Genomic DNA, 17,533 nt, shown 5'->3' with positions numbered 1-17,533 from the left:
GTTTTGAGGATGCTGAGATGATAGCGACACACTCCCAATGTCCTCCGTTAAGTCCAAGTTCAAGCCTGACAGGAGGGTGGGGGTAGTAGGAGTGGGAAGGGTTGGCATATATATATATATATATATATATATATATATATATATATATGATATAATATAAACTCTCCAAGTTTGCCATGAGGATACCTTTTAGATTCTCAATAAAGACCTCTGTCTGACATCTAGAATATATTGACTTGCACCTTAAGTCTGTCCTCATCTCGTGAGAGTCTTCAATCTTATTATTTTATTTTTTTGCTCTTTCCAATAACAGTACGTGCATTGCTCTTTCAATACCTTCATAACACCTTCTTGATCTATACTGCTCTATTCTGCATGAATACTTGAATATGGAAGACTCACTTATGTTTCTGCCATTGTGAGCTCCTCACTGGACGAGTGGGTTCCGTACTCGACTATCAATCAGAGAAATTTATATCTGGTGACTAGAAATTCATTTCTCGATGAATGTGGTTCTGAACCCACAATAAGCTGTAGGTCCCGTTGCTAAAATACAAACTTTTTTCTGACATTGAGAAAAGACGCCCATGCACTTGATTTTGACGTGAAGAAGCTAATCACTCGAAGGATGAGTCAGATGTTTTTGTCATATGTTTTCGTTCTATGGCGACCCAATATTCTTGCTAAATCATGAAAAAATACTATTCACTTGTATGAAACTCTATAAGCCGAGTGTGAACTGACCCGTAAGTATTTTCATTTATTCGCTTGGTCAGCATTTATGAATTTTAATCCTTACCTCTTATTCAAGATTGCGGAAATTACGAAGCATAACTTTAGCAATTTTAACAGTACGCAGATAAGCATCAAAACAAACTGCCATTCGAATGTGGTTCTTGCGTTTTTTTTTTTTTTTTTTTTTTTTTTTTTTTTTTTTTTTTTTTTTTTTGTGGGTGGGTGGGGGGGGGGCAATCATTAAACCTAGCACTCGGAGGAATTTATGTTGCTCATTTTGCATTCCTTTACGACCTCACTCCTGGCACATCAATTCGCCTTAATAAGGAATTGAATGGCTATCGTAAAACAAATCACGACCCAACAAGAGGAAGGGAAACTTCTGCCTTTCCGTGTGGATCGGGTCGTATGATTTGTCTGTATTATGATAAAAATCAAGATCATATCGAGATATAACCGCACCGGCACATCCAGCTTAATGCTTCATTCGCCTTACTACCTAGATTTGGGCACAGTACAAATTATATAACAATTTTCGTTTATAAATAACTGTGTGAACAATCTTCAACGAATTTTCATGGATGGTGTTAACACAAAGAAGATAGGACTTTTGATAGGGTATAATAACTCCTGTGAATTTATAACATATCTCAACTACAGAATATTTTGTCAGGAGCTCTCTGTAAAAAAACCCCTTAACTAGAGATTACATCTTCAAAAAAAATATATATATATTATTGATTCTTATTTAGGTTCCAGAAAATTATGAAAACAGCAATTGACAAACTATATTTTTGGTGTCAAAGGAAATTCTTATCAATTTTTCCGTAGCGTCGGACGACTTGGATAGATATTTCACTAATTCACAGTAGCCCTTTGATTTTTTTTACCATTCCTCCAGAGGTATGGCGAGATAATTATATCTCCTTTTACATAATCAAATTACAACGTTCATCAAAACACGTCTTGAGAATTCAATAAGAAATATTTCCAACTTTGTAATGAAAAGGCAAGAGTAAATAAAATAACGTAGTGTATATATATATATATATATATATATATATATATATATATATATATATATATATATATATATATATATATATATATATATATATATATATATAGAGAGAGAGAGAGAGAGAGAGAGAGAGAGAGAGAGAGAGAGAGAGAGACGTTATACTTCCAGAATAGTTAAATCCAAGTGTAAATTATAGTTGATAATTGCTCCACAGTTCACAGTTCATAATTGCTGCTGTAGTTGATAACTTCTTCGCCGAAGGCGGAAATCGAACTGCCCTTTTAGTGAGCTATCAAAAGAGGGCATATGTTGTAAACATGGCAGTCTAATGATTTAGGTTTTGTCCTGAAAATCAATATCAACTTACCTCCTTCCTGATTGGTCGGTTTGCGGCGCGTTCTTAACTACGACTTTTTTGCCTCATAGTACGCGTGGAATTAATATTCACAGATGTCAAGCTACAATGTTACTATTCACTGTAACTGTCATAAATCTTGCCCAAATGGAATTATTATCAATGATAAGTCCTTCCCAACGGTGGGATTTGAACCACCGTCTGGTTTGGAAAACTGCAGTAGCATGTTACCTGGATGGGCGACCACCCAACCACGAAAATAAAATTGGCCACCCACTAAATTAATTTCGACCAAAGGTCTGTAGTTGATTTGAATATAACTAAATCACTTCTTCTTGAAAATGACAGTTTATAGAACTATTTTTGTTGTTGTAGCTAAAAAGTAAACATTCACAAATATATGACATGAAAAGTGTTCTATTAAATAACAATTTCATTATGTATGAACGCTAATTGATGAGTTATACATAAAGCTAAAATAAGTGTACAGTATACATGTATGATATTTCATATGCGATGACTAAGTAAAAAAAAAATAATTAAAAAAAAGTCCGGTGTCACTAACTAAAGAATTCTTAGGTTTAGCCTTGACAACGACTTACAGTAATTTAGAACAGCCACATCTAACGTTGTTATTCGCATAATCTTTATCAGATGATACTAGAGATTTACACATAACAATAAAAGACAAAAGGTCAAAGAACAAAAAAGGCTACAGAGAAAGTTTTGTCGACAGAAGCAACAATTATTTATTAAGAAAAATCGACACCAACTGCCACGTCGACTGAAATGTTTACGTCTATGGTATGTATAATGAAAATAGAAATAAAGACCGATGAGCGAGGATGATTCGCCTGAGAATTATGTCTTATAGAGGAGAATCAAGAGTTCTATCTCAGGTCAGCATGATGCACAGTCTATGCGCAGTGGGACAAGCGCAGCGTTCTTGCGAATGCAAGATTTACAGTATGTCAGGTAAGGCAATAATTGAATCACTATAAGGGAAGGTCTGTCTCATCGTCTTGCTTATTTGCCTTAACTTTTGCCTACTGAATGAAATACAGAGATAGTTTACATTGTTGTGGATTTTACAATATATATATATATATATATATATGGTATATATATATTATATATATATATATATATATATATATATATACATATATATATATATATATATATATATATATATATATATATATATATATATATATATATATATATATATATATATATGTATATATATAAGTAAAATAAATAAAAAATAAAAAAACAGAGGCAGAATATCATGTAGCTTCTATTCATGCAATATGGTCATTTTATCCATTAGAATTTTCATAGATATTGGCAATATTTTTAGTTTCTGTTTATTATCTGTTTTACCACTGACATTCAATCGTATGCATGAAGCTAATAAAAATGAAATATACAGCACCGCCTCTATATCCACTTGAACAGTTAACGGGGAATAATTCCCCATCAATGAAAATTCCTATTCGTGTTTTGAAAGTATTGTTGTCAGCTATGTATGGATGAATACTGGTCGCTGGGAACTGAATTTTCATCAGTGGGTATATTATTTGATTTTATATATAAAAACAAATAAAATAAAATCCATACGATGAAAATCCATTTTTTTTTTTATTTCGAAACTGCTTCATTATTCTGTTTTAACCTCGCAATCTTTTTACAATTTAAATATTTCGGCGCGTTCGGCAATTTCGCTGAATATGATTATGGCATTTCAAACTCTCCAGATATGTTCTGATAAAACCGTAATTTTATTATAGGATTTCCAGGCACGAGGAAAGATAAACAAATTAGTTTGACATATACGCTAATTGGTTATTTATCTAATTTTCGAGGGATCGAGATGAAATAACCAGAGAGGATCTGCGTCTACAAAATGTACCGTATGTTAGATGACGCCAAAAGAAAGTGAATATAAATCGAGGTTTGTGTCATTATATTGCTCATTTTCCTATCTCTGGTTAGTACTGAGCTGATATACAGAGATAGTTTTACGTAATGTGGTTATGGATCTATATTAATTTATATTAAAATTAAAAGAAAAAAAACCAACATGGGTAAAATACGTTCACAAAATGGAAATTCAATTCATCCACTAGTGAGCTTATAGGTATTACCTATATTTTAGTTTTTGTTTATTGTCTGTTTCGCCAGTGATATTCATTTGTAGGCATAAAGCTAATAAAGAATAAATAAATTCCGCGCCACCTCTAAATCCACTTGCAATGTTAACGTGTATTCCTCATCAATGAAAATTCCCATTCCCGTTTAAAAGTATCACTGTGATTTCAGGCGGAATATCATCAGCTTCTATATTATTTGGTTTTCCAAACAGAAATTAAAATCTACAGGAAGAAGAAAAATTTTAGCTCGACCTCGAAGTTGCTTTATTTTTCTGTTTCCGAATTATTTTATATATATAAATAGTTTGGTGTATTCGGTCATTTCTCTGATTATTTATTTTCGTTTCGTATTTAAGTTTTTTCGGATATGCTCTGATACAACTGACAAATCTATATCGAATTATCAGTCAGTCCCACAGTCGTTGCCTGAGCTTTTGGTCCGAGATACAAAGACTTAAGCTCGACTGTTGTAAGCGAAAGTTTTGTTGCCAGAAACGAAATAAACAGCAATTGCCTCGTCAAAGGAAACGTTTGCGTTAGCGTGAGGTAACGATATTAAAACGAAAAATATAAGAGTCAGTGATGAATCACCTGAGGTTTCTGTTTGGCAGAATGAATCGGGGGGGAGGGGGTCAAGACTAACTAGATTAGTATGATGCACTGTCGCGCACAGTCGAACAAGTGCAGAATTCTTTTGAGTATACAAAACACATCGTGGGTCAGATGAGGCGATAACTGAGTAAATATAAGGATATGCCTGACAGCCAACCCACAATTAGATATTTTAGTAGTTGCTCCTTCTGCCACCAAATGACTTAATTTCCTATACAATGACAAGAAGACGACTTCAAGAAATGGTGATGCTCAAGGAAGACACCAAGGACTGAAGGTTTCCATTTTAATTGCCCTTGTAAAAAGGCGTGATCTGACCTCCAGCTTGCTCGGGATGGGTGCAAGATTTTCCCTTCACGCATAAGTTGTAAACGTTATATTCCTAACTTTTGACGTAAATTAAATCGTGCTAAAATCTGCAATCACATAGAGCCTTGCTTCAATAACGAAAACTAAAATAAACACGCAATAATTTTATTAAAAATAATTGTTCTGTACTGTTTAGCATGCACATTGTTTATTTTTTACATTTTCATTCTCATAACGTTAAACATCATAAATATCCTATCCGAAAATTCTTGTATCTTTAACTCAAAGTAAAACACCTTTTTCAGACCTATTTATGCACTTCCATAGACCTTTACAACACCCCTCAAGACGAAGAACAAGGTAGTTTGTAGGCTTACTCCCGGAGTATGCAAAATATCATGTGTACGTACCTTTATATCTTTGTAAACTTTGTAACTTTTTTTTCGTACAGCTGGAGAGGACCTTAGTGAACGTTGAAATCTATCGGATGATGAAAAAAATATTAGTTTGACCTCGAAATTGCTTATATCTTATTTATGCCATATTTATTATAAATATCAAGATAGTTTGGTGCCTTCATCAATTTCACAGAATAATGATTTTTATGGTATTCTGAATTTTTTTTTTGGATATACTCTGATAAACTAAACACATTTATATAGACCTATCAGGTACTAGGAGCGATAGAATTGCTGTCCGAGTTATTCTCCTCTCTCTCCTCTCTCTCTTTTTATGTATATATATATATATATATATATATATATATAATATATATATATATATATTATATATATATATATATACATATATATCCATTCAGGAAATCGCAGACAACCACATCAGAAGAAACATTTATTAGAGACGTTTCGCACATACAATGTGCATCTCCAGTCTGTTGAGATAAACACTACATATTAACGTTCAATAAGAGCAGGATACTGAATATAGTAAAACTACAAAAAATACAAGACTAAAAATGAACTTAAAATTGACATAAAGGACTAAAAATTGACAATTAAAGTTAAAAGGTAAAAAAGTACAAATAAAGAACAAATACCAAGGCGCAACCAACCGTTAGTTGAGAAGGAAGGAGGTAGAATGTTTAGACTTGAGCAAGAAGTTAAAACGTTGACTATGCCAGTAGAGCGGAGAATATGAAACTCCACTATTCAACGAGGGAACAAAGACGTTTTAATGTATAATGACTCTAGAGTGGTTATGTAATCAGAGTCTTTAACCGAGCCTAAATAGTGAAGTGTTGTTTCTTCACCTCTATCTTGCAATTGATTGCGTGGTTTTTATGTTTGAGTGTTTAGGCCTACTTAATTTTTGACCGGTCCTAAAACTAAGACCAATGTGACTGCAGTATCTCATCTGCAGCAGCCTCTTAGTCGATCCAACGTAAATTCCGGGGCATCCCGGGCACGTAAATTTTATTTGTATACCACGTTAGATCGCCTGAACTGCTGCAGACGATCTTTGAAGCAGAAAATAGAAAAAGATAAAGATAGTAAATATGAATGCCAAACTTTTATTGAACTGATTTCAATCATGATGTTTGAAAATTACAAAGCTTACGAGAGAGAGAGAGAGAGAGAGAGAGAGAGTTTGTAAATAAGATGTCCTTTCCCCTTTCATTTTTCCTCCATTGTTTAACGAAATATAAACCTTGAGTACCGAGTTTTAAATTTTGCTACCTTTGGCTGTATATAAAAAAAATTAAGGGGAAAGTGATGGCTATCAATAACCTCGGTTTACTATACCAGTTTAAAATTATAGAGGATTTTGTCGAACTGGAGACGCTTTCCGCCATCCCGTTTTTGCCATCGGTTGTTGCTGTCAAAAATGGTGAAAAAATAATTGTAAGGAAAACCCTGAACAATTTCACAGGTAGCGACTTTCCAAGCGGAAGTCTTGCATGTTCTGGATAATCTCTGTCTGGGGAAAATTTTCCACAGAACTCCAAACATTACTCCTGACAATCTCTGTCTAGGGAAAATTTTGCACATAACTCCAAACATTACTCTGGTTTCAGGAGATCAGCTAATGGGGGGGCAAGCTTATTATTGAAAATAACCCGTAGTGCATTTAGGGAGCCTCCTAAAACCCTATAACTAGACATTTTTGGTTGCGAGAAAGGAAATGCCAAGCTTGAATCCTCTGAAAATTCTATGAGGTCTAACGCCAACTTCACGCTTAAAAACTTTAATTCGGGAAAAACTTTATGAATATTGGCTAAAACTCCCCTGATTTAACCTAATCAGAATTCCTCGCTGGACGAGTGGTTTTTCGCGCTCGGCTGCCAATCTGGTGGTCCGAAATTCGATTCCCGCTCTGCCAACACAGAATCAGAGGAATTTATTTCTGGTAATAGAAATTAATTTATCGATATAGTATGGTTCGAACCCCACAATAAGCAGTAGGTCCCGTTGCTAGATGACCAATTGGTTCCTAGGCCATGTAAAAATATCTAATACTTCAGGCCAGCCCTAGGAGACTGTTAATCAGCTCAGTGGTCTGGTAAAACTAAGATATACTTACCCTTTAACCTAATCACAAACCTAACCCATTTTCAGGAAGGTAAAATTCTAAAGTAAAACATATCAGACACCATACTCGTCTATAAACTTTAGTTTTAATGGCAATTATTGCTGTTTGATAGAATAAACATTAATTTCCTCAACCTAATGGAACTTGAGCTATCTTAATTGAGTGGGAAGTAGCTAAGCACATGTAAAACCCAAATACCTATCTTAACTTACAAGAAAACTGAGCAATAGATTAACTGTATCCTACCACTTTTATGAAATTTTTAGTTTTTCAAGTTAGAAATTTGTTCACTAACCACCCAAGCTTCTTGTGACCTACTATGCAGAATATGGGGATGTGTTTAGGTGTAGCAGGGGTGTGCTTAGATTTAGTAATGGGTAAATGGAAAAGTCACCCTGGTACTATCTGGCTAAAGTGGATGCTCCAACGCAATAATAGCTGGATAGCAGGGACAGTCAGCAGATTAAAACCTGAATAAAAGGACAGTTAGGACAGTGAATACCTGGATAAAAGGGACAGTCAGTATAGTAGTACCAAGATAAAAGGACAAATCAGCACAGTATTAGCTGGGTAAAAGGCACAGTCACTGCTGTAATACCCATATAAAAGGGACAATCACCATTGTAATACCTGACTGATGGGACAGACAGCAAAATAATTTTTGGATAAAAATGACAGCTAGTAGAGTAGTGTCTGGATAAAAGTGACAGTCTTCATAATAATTCCTTGATATATGTGACTGTCAGTACAGTATATTTGGATAATAAGGATAGCCAGAATAGCAATACCTGGATAAAAGGAGCAGTCAGTACAAGAAGGTGCAGGAACTTTTTCCAAGTTCTTCGTAAGTTTTTCTCGGCAGTGCCAGGTTGGTCAGCTAGTATATAAATAATATTATTCACCCTCTCCAGCTCACTATCAAGGGGGTAGGGATTTAAAACCTACCATACCACCTAAGTTGGGTCAAAAGAGGGCCTCGTGCCAAATCCTCTAGATCAGTCAACCAGTGTGGATTTTTATAGTGCAAAAACATATGGGCAAACATATAAACAATCAGTTTTATATATAGATACCCAACCTCCTCCCTTTCCCTTTCATTCTAACCTCCCTACTCCTTCCTTACTCCCCTCCGTTTCCTCCCTATCCTTCCTCTCCCCACCCTTCCCCATCCTTCTCCCTTCCCCCTCTCCTCCATCCTATTTTCCTCCCATACCCTTCCCCTCTTCACCTTACCAGGCAATCTGTATGGACTAGTTGACAAGCAGTATATAATGTAGTCTGCTGAAAGAGAAGTACTGGGATGTGGGGGTGGTAATGTGAAGTAACTTTTGATGTTGCTTTTATCTAAGCTATAATTAGGAAAAAAACAAAAGTGTCAGGTAGATTGAAAAAAGTTTCAGGGAGGATATAAAAACAAGACAGAGAGTCCTATGGAATCGAGTCTTACATATTCATCAAGCGAAGATCAAAAGTAGATGAAACAGATATTTGGTCAAACCTCCCTTTATCAAAGAGCTAGATTTAAAGTGTGAGTTAAAGCATAACATACGTGGCCTCCAGTAGCATTCCTGAAGGAAATACAGTCGTTTATTTTGCAAAGAAAACACAAAACTTCATCATAGGAAAGGTCCTGAATATAAGATATCACTGAAAAGTCAAGTTTTGGGACATGACAATGATTTCAGTCTCAGTAACGTGGGTAGCTTACCTCTCAATTTCCTGTTTAGAGTTACGAAAAGAGGTTTTGAGAATCGAACAATTCTCGGTTTTATTGGAGTCATCAGTAACCTCCCCTCATCCCTCACACCCTCAAAAAGGGAGGGGGAGGAATATACCACTCGGACACAATCGCGTGCACGCACACACACACACACACACAGAAAGAGAGACAAAGCGAGAGCGTATACATACGCTCCGTCCTGCCTAAGCATTCTCCAATATCCAACAGAGTTCTGCTTTGCTCCCAGGATCTGGAAGCAGTTGGAGAGCAATTCTTCTCGAAGGAAACGATCCCTTCAGAACGCTCGGTCGAGGTCATATTTCACTCCTCTCCCTGGAAGCAGCCCCGCCTCGCTGAGAAGCCCTCCGGAGGAGGTGGAATCATAAAAAAAAGGGTGGGGTGGGGGGAGGGGTGGGGCGCAGGCTTAAAAAATGGAGGAGGAAAGAAAAGATCTAAGTTTATTTCTCTTCTTTTTTCGGGTCTTTATTTCAGGAAATCAGAAATTAATAGAAAACATATTTATTTTTCTTTGTTTTTTTAAGCCATAATAGTACAAGATCATACCTTTGGCTCCTTATCTGTGTCTTATTTCCTATAAATACTATACTGAACACAATTCCACGCAGCGTTTCGGCGCAGTTCACATTACATCATTCCTTTTTCTGATGAAGTTTTACCCTTTTTTGCGACGAAAAATAAATACGAAAACCTCAGTCACTTTTTTATTACCGGTTGACAGTTTCTTGTATCTTCTTTTCTTAAGCTAAGTCGACGATCTCTTAAATAAGCATTTATTCTCAAAACAACCTGCATTGCCATTTTTCTTTGCGGCTTGAAGTTTCTACAGAACAAATGCATTTCTTTCAGATTTCTTTTATTCTTTTAACATGTCAATTTTAAAAACGTAATAATTGTACATACACACACACACACACATATATATATCTATATATATATATATATATATATATATATATATATATATATATATATATATATATATATATATATGTATGTATGTGTGTGTGTGTATGTATATTTTTATTTAAGGTTTGCGCGGAATATTGTAGTATAATTGAAAGATAGGAAGTTTATACATAGCATCAGAAGAAACAGATGAAAAGGATTCCTTTGAGTTTAGAAACTCACTTAAATGCGTATTTACTTTTGTTTTCAGGTTAAACCCAGTTAGTGTTAGAAATCCTTTTTCTTAACAAAATTGTTGCATTGGAGATATGATGAAGAATAATGATCTTCACGCTTTACCCAACTTTCCTGTGAAGTACAGCAACTCTGATCTGTCTCTCACCTTCATACTAAACCTTTTCTTGAAAAAAAATGATCTCGCATTATTTCTTGTAGACATTTCACATCTTTTATATTGGTCGTTGACAGCGAATGAGACATACTATGAAGATATTTTTCGTAGAATGAAAAAAAAAATGGGCAAAAAGTGTTGGGTTACGGTTTGATCAATTAAATACCCACGCATTGTTTCCCCAACGAAAATTAAAATAAATACAATATATCGTGTTAGAAATAATTGTTCTTTATTGTTTAACATGCACATTATAATTTTTTTTTAATTTTCATTCGAATAAATAAATCATAGATACCGTATCTTAAAATTCTTTTATCTTTAAATCAACGCGAAAACACTTTTTCAGACTTTATTAGGCTCTTCCATAGACCTTTCCTACCACCCCCTAAACAAGAATAACAACAACAAAGTAATTGTTTGTAGGTTTACTCCCCTCGGTCAAGCGAAAAGGAAAAAAAATCCATAATGAAAATTTACCAGACCGAAATTTATTTTTTTTTTTTTTTTTTTGGCAAAATGATGTTTTTCATATATGGTTTCACCTTTTGTCTATCTCATCGCAATGAAAGGGTGTTGATACACGCAAGTGTCCTGCCCCTTTTTTGACCAAGATGTCTTCGATGAAACTTGAACAAAATACCTAAAGACTGGTTGATATATTTATGTAATCAACATTTCAGTGGTTACGGTCAGCGATGTTCAGTTATTGGAGGAGTGATTCAGTACTGGATCGTATCATTACTTGGTTGGGTGGATGACACAAAAAGGAAGTCTTCAATAGTCTATAAACTTACTGAATATTCACTCGGGAATCCAGGTGAGAATATCATAAAGAGAAAAGTTCGCAAGAGAAAAAGTCACATTAATCTTTCCTAGATAGTGAACCCGGAGGGTAATTTGAACCCGGTATGTATCCATATCATTTGGGCGGCGTGTTTGTTATAAGCTCGTTGGGGATGACAGTAAAAAACATAAACAAAAGACTGTATTATGCTAAGGTCACACATTCACGTATCAACGCACGCACGGCCCACGCATGAGCGGAAATTGGTAGTTGGCAACAGTTCACGTCAGTAAACCGTAAATGTAACGTAAAAGCACGTAAAATCGTAAACGTACGGCGACGTGTCGTCCGGGTGCTAAGCTCCGCCCACTAGGGCGCCGTAGCCCACTCCAGTTTTGAAATGTTCAAAACAAGTCGTGGGTGGTCACGCCAAATGTCTCCTGACGTAGCTCCAGGCATTGCACGTGGGACCCACGGTGACTGCTGCGGGGTTACGCGCTAGGGTCACCTGCATTGTTCGCCGTCGTTGTTTCTTTCCGCCGCGAAGCACGTGGGCCTCCTAATTGCGCTGCAGCCTACGGCGAAACCGATTCACACATTTACAAAACCTGTACGACATGGCAACGCTGTAGCGTGGTATAAAGGTCAGGTCGGCGCCCTCGGGTCATCTGTTGGAAAATCAACTTGAAAATATGGCCACAGGATTATCCCAAGACCTGACGGTCTCAGTTATTTCTTTCATTGACAATGGCGGATTTTTGGAATAATCCTTTAGCACTGGCTCCTAATACGATTTCCAGTTTACTCCTGACTTTTGAACCGCTATCCATCAATAAACAATGAATTGGAATCTGTCAGAGGGATACAGGGTAATCCCAGGCTCTATTCCCAAGGTAGTATTCCAGCGTTCCGGTACACAAACCTCTCAACCAGAAATCAACAACCGGGTCATTTTCGTCAACAGGATTCCGGCATCTACCGCCTATACGTCGTCTGTCACAAAACCTGCTCCAGTAAGAAATTAATTTATGATTAGCAACGCAGGAACAGTAGAGGAGTTGGGGCCTGGTGTTATTGGTAAGGTTTCCTTTAGGCCATGAATAATCCCGGGTTGGACGAGTACTTATATGGACCCATGCAGTGCGTAACCATTTGTGTGGGAGCAGGACTAATGGCTTCATAGCCCAGGGGCTGTTTCTCTGTGTCTCAGGTGGCTGATCACGATTCAAAATATGGAGACAAGGTTTCAATAAAGGCGAGTGGGAAATGGATAACGAATATAAAAATACTGGGGAAATTTCTGACGAAGACAATTGTTAGGATGTCTAGTAGTCCTTTTTGAAATAACCTTTACTGCTTAGGCCAAAAATAACAAAAGACTTCACTTGTAGACAGCAAACGTATAGTATAATCTGCTAGAATAACTTTCACACACACACACGAACACTTTCCCGGTAACACGGTATTCTCAGATTATGGAAGTGTCGAAGATATTTATTTCTTCTGAATAGCAGTCTTACAATAATGGTGTAACAAATAATGTAAATATCTAAGAGGAAATTCCTATATACATCTAAAAAAATATATCTTGAATAGGTAGAATTCCTATTTATTTTTAAGAATGTTTTTGATAAGTTATTAGATGTTATTCTATATCGCTTAAATATAAATCGCCCATAGTCAACAGTTTTATAAGTCTAAGTGTATGTCTGAATGGTAAAATCGAAGCAAGACAATTCTAGTGCTAATCTTATATAAGAGCTCCCAAAGCGTTCATAAATCATAATTCCTAAAACTACGTATTGTATTCCTTGTCGACTGGTTACTTGGTTATTGCTATAAATATCATTCAGAAATGGGGTTAATATATAATCAGTGATGTGCTCATTTACAACCATTATTCTAATTGCGTCTACTGAAATGTTATTGTACAATTAGAAAGTATATATCTTGGTAAATCTCTCTCTCTCTCTCTCTCTCTCTCTCTCAATGATAATAAATCTCGATTTTGTGTGCATATAATTTTCAACTGTAATATTCAGCTGTGTTGTAGATGTCTTTCGCGGATTCAAAACAGAATAAAAATAAAAATAAATTAAAAACTGTAGTTAATGTGGCCCATACCCCTGGCAACAGCACAGCCCCACAACGTGGGCGTGGTCTTGACGTGAAGTTGATCGGCGTAAGTTCCAGGTAGAACGTCCGACCTTGCTTTCTTTGCGCGTACATTTGCGGCGCAATTTACGTCGCTGGCTTTACGTCCGGTAGCCCGTGTCCTGTTTACCAGCTGTTCAAGGTCATTTCACCGCGATGATGCCCAAGATCCACATCGTGGGCATACGCCGTCGTGATACGTGAATGTGTGACCCCAGCATAAATATCATAAAGACGATGACTCCCAAGAAATATTGTGAATTTTTCCTCTGTGACTTTAATAACAGCCATATAAATAAATGTTACTTTTTTTCCTGTGAATTTTTTCCTAGCCAAAAATGTGACTCTTTTTCTTGTGGTTTTTCTACTTGTTACTTTTCCCTGTGACTTTTTTCCTTGAAAGGTTTAACAGGAGGAAAAACCTCAAAGAAGTTGCACTATGAATCATTGTGAGAGGGTTTGACAGTAAGATGGAAGAAAGAGAATAGGAATGGAGGTACAGTAAAAGGAATGAAAAGGAGTTGCAGCTAGGGCCGAAGGAACGCTGCAAAAAAACCTTAAGTAATGCCTACAGTGCACCGCATGAGGCATGAGATGCACCGACCGGCGCTCACCCCCTACAGGGTATCAGCCTATTGGTGCCAGGGAAAGGTGACGCCAGTATCAACATATGAATTTCAGGGGGGTTTCTAAGGAGGGGGGGGGGTGGACAGAAATGACGGTTAGGTGCCTCGGACAATGGCGTCCTACAGCAGCTAAGGGATCAGGGAATTCTTGCAAGCCCTCTAGAATGGCCTAGATATGATAGAAAGTCTTGGAAACGGATGTGCCACACATCCGGGTCCGGGGCTGCACTTTAAAAGTCAAACCAGAAGCATGATGATGTCTGTGAAAAGGCTGAACTTTAGGATACCCCAGGCCACAAGAGCAAATCCCTAATCGACTTCTTTAAAAAAAAACTGTGTGAGCGCTTTTATCTTGTATTATTTCCGCCTGTGGTAGTCACAATATGTGTCGTCACCTAATGGTTACTTGAAGTCACCTTTGCACTATTATCTTGCATCCTGAGGTCATCACAAGAGAAACACATTGCTCCCACTCAGAGGTATAATGGAATCCGCTCTTGCTACAGAAGATGATATAATATTCAATCGGCTCGGAGAATAAATAGTTAGGTCACGAATTAGTTTATTTATTTCAGTTATTTATTTGTTTTGTTTGCTTGTTTATGCAATTATTTCTCTAATTACGTGTTTTACTTACTTATTTATTTCTAGGGTTAATGGACAAGAGATAAATTTATAATTCTAGTCAGGGACCAGAAAAAAATTCCTTTTAATTTTTTACAGAGTATGTTGGTCGATATTAGAAAATACACCTGCTCTCTCTCTCTCTCTCTCTCTCTCTCTCTCTCTCTCTGTGTGTGTGAATATCAGTGAAGTTCCTCAGATTGCTAAAGTTGATTATTTGATAAGTTCGCATTCAAGATTTACGTAACTTGCTGACATTCTATGGTTCGGAAACTGAACATAAACTGTGATTTTGCATCAAAGCTGACTCATGTGAAAACAAAATTGCAATATATTGCAACTGCGTCCTTGCAGAATCTTTTGTCAGCTGGGTCTAATGCAGTTCTTTAATTCTAATCTTGAACAGGATTGTGAAATTACAATATGACTATTACAATCATTGCAAATTATCTAAAAAATGAAGGAGATAGAGTTTTTACAATTTGCTGTTCTCTAAAACCTTACAATCATTGCAAATTATTTCATAAATGAAGGATATAACGTTGTACAATTTGCTGTTCTCTAAAACCTCTCAAAATCATTATTGATCTCTGCATTTCTCCTTTAAAACTGGGATGCTTCCCCTGCTGGATCCCTTGACTTGCAGCATTCTGCTTCCCCGACCAACCCTCTCAGTTGAAAGGCCTCTGTCAGCCCTGTGTAAGAGCCAGAGTCGTCAATAGCAATATTTGACTTTGTACGTTGTCTGTGAAGTTATTATTCATGCTATGGCACTCATGCTGCGGTCAATGGAGAGCGGAATACATGTGCCTTATCTGGTATTAAAAAAGCAGCAAATGAGCAAAATGCATAATGTCAGGACGAGTTAAAGTCAGCACGAAAATAATCAATCTGAGCATCTTGAAGCGACTCCGGGCTTTCAGATCCGCGACCAGTGTTTGAAACCTGACCAATTCCTTTTTGTGACAAATCATTTAGTCAAACATTTTTGTTCTATGAAGTTAATATTGCCCGATAAACCTCAATATACCAATTGCTTTGTTTTCCGTCATGATGATCTCAAAAGACGAGCAGCATCACACACATTGCAAAATGCAATCTTGGACAAAAGCGGTCAACAGAATCTTGCAACTCCAAGGTGGGAGAGGACTAAGCTCTCTACATCTCCAAGACGTATCATTCTATTATTATATATATATATATATATATATATATATATATATATAAGTATTGGTAGTATGTGTTATCATGTGACATCACACAAACAGAACAACAAAAAACTAGTACAAGCTGAAAATTCCTCACACATTTATAGATTATTTGATAAAACGTTAAAACAGACATCGAAACTCTAATTACTGACATTGCAAGCTTGAAATAATCTGCTATATATCTCAGGTAGCTTTCACGAACGCAATATAATCCACGAAACGTCTGATACTCATTTTTATTTGTATTTATATTAATTATTAAAAAAAAACGGGGGGGGGGGGGGGGGGGGGGGGGGGGGGGGGGGGGGGGGGGGGGAGGGGGGGGGGGGGGGGGGGGGGGGGGGGGGGGGGGGGGGGGGGGGGGGGGGGGGGGGGGGGGGGGGGGGGGGGGGGGGGTGGGGGGGGGGGGGGGGGGGTGAACCTCCCACGATGGAGACCCTTTTATAGTTCGAAACTAGCACTTCCCTGGGCTGTGACGTCTGCAAAATCGTCACGCGAAACTGGATTGGACCGGATTTCATTTCAGAATCGTGGACTACAGACGCCCATCTATTGACTACCCGATACAAAACAGTGCATAAGCAAGAAACTGTTGTGTTTTTGATAACGGGGCAAGATAAAGATTGTCGAATGAGTGATTGCAATGACTACATAAAAAGTAAAGTATATTTGTTTTTCAATTATTTATGCTTATTGGTGTCTAATAAAGTAGTATTTGAAGCCAAACGGATGGACTTATAAGAGGGAATTCACGAATTGGGTTCTGGTAATACACAAAACTTCCCGGATTGTTATCACCGAGAAGCTAGAATTACCAACAAAAATTGACTATTCTATATATATTATAGTCTAAATTATGGTAAACTGGGGGTACATTATACAGAGAAGCGTTTACATTGTTTATTTTCATCTTCAACCTTGGCAAAACCTGACATAAATGATATTTTTCTTTCGGTTGGTACTTTTAATTTTTTTTCGAGGGTTTGTATGGCTGGCTACAGGGTTGCAGGTGCACCTACAGGGTGTCAGCACTGCGATTCCTCTTAACTTTTCTCCTGAATAAAATGTTCAGAAAATAATCACTGGGCATATTCTAATAACTGATTATATTATGCATCTCATTAGAGTATAAAATTCCATAAATTAAAGTATTTCATCTTGAGGTAGTGGTCTAAAAAGATACTACAACATTTCAATCACAGCACCCTTGAGCAAAATACATCATATCGATTCGAAGGTAAGTTTCACAGACAGTTCTCTAATGTTTGTCAATCCCTCTGTATATCAATATAAATATATGGTATATATCAATAAATAAGTCTGGTTTGATAATTTTACTATAAATCATAAACTTC

The sequence above is a fragment of the Macrobrachium nipponense genome, chromosome 2 (assembly GCF_015104395.2).
Source record: "Macrobrachium nipponense isolate FS-2020 chromosome 2, ASM1510439v2, whole genome shotgun sequence".
In the NCBI taxonomy this organism is placed as follows: domain Eukaryota; kingdom Metazoa; phylum Arthropoda; class Malacostraca; order Decapoda; family Palaemonidae; genus Macrobrachium; species Macrobrachium nipponense.
Note: the sequence above shows the minus strand (reverse complement) of the source record.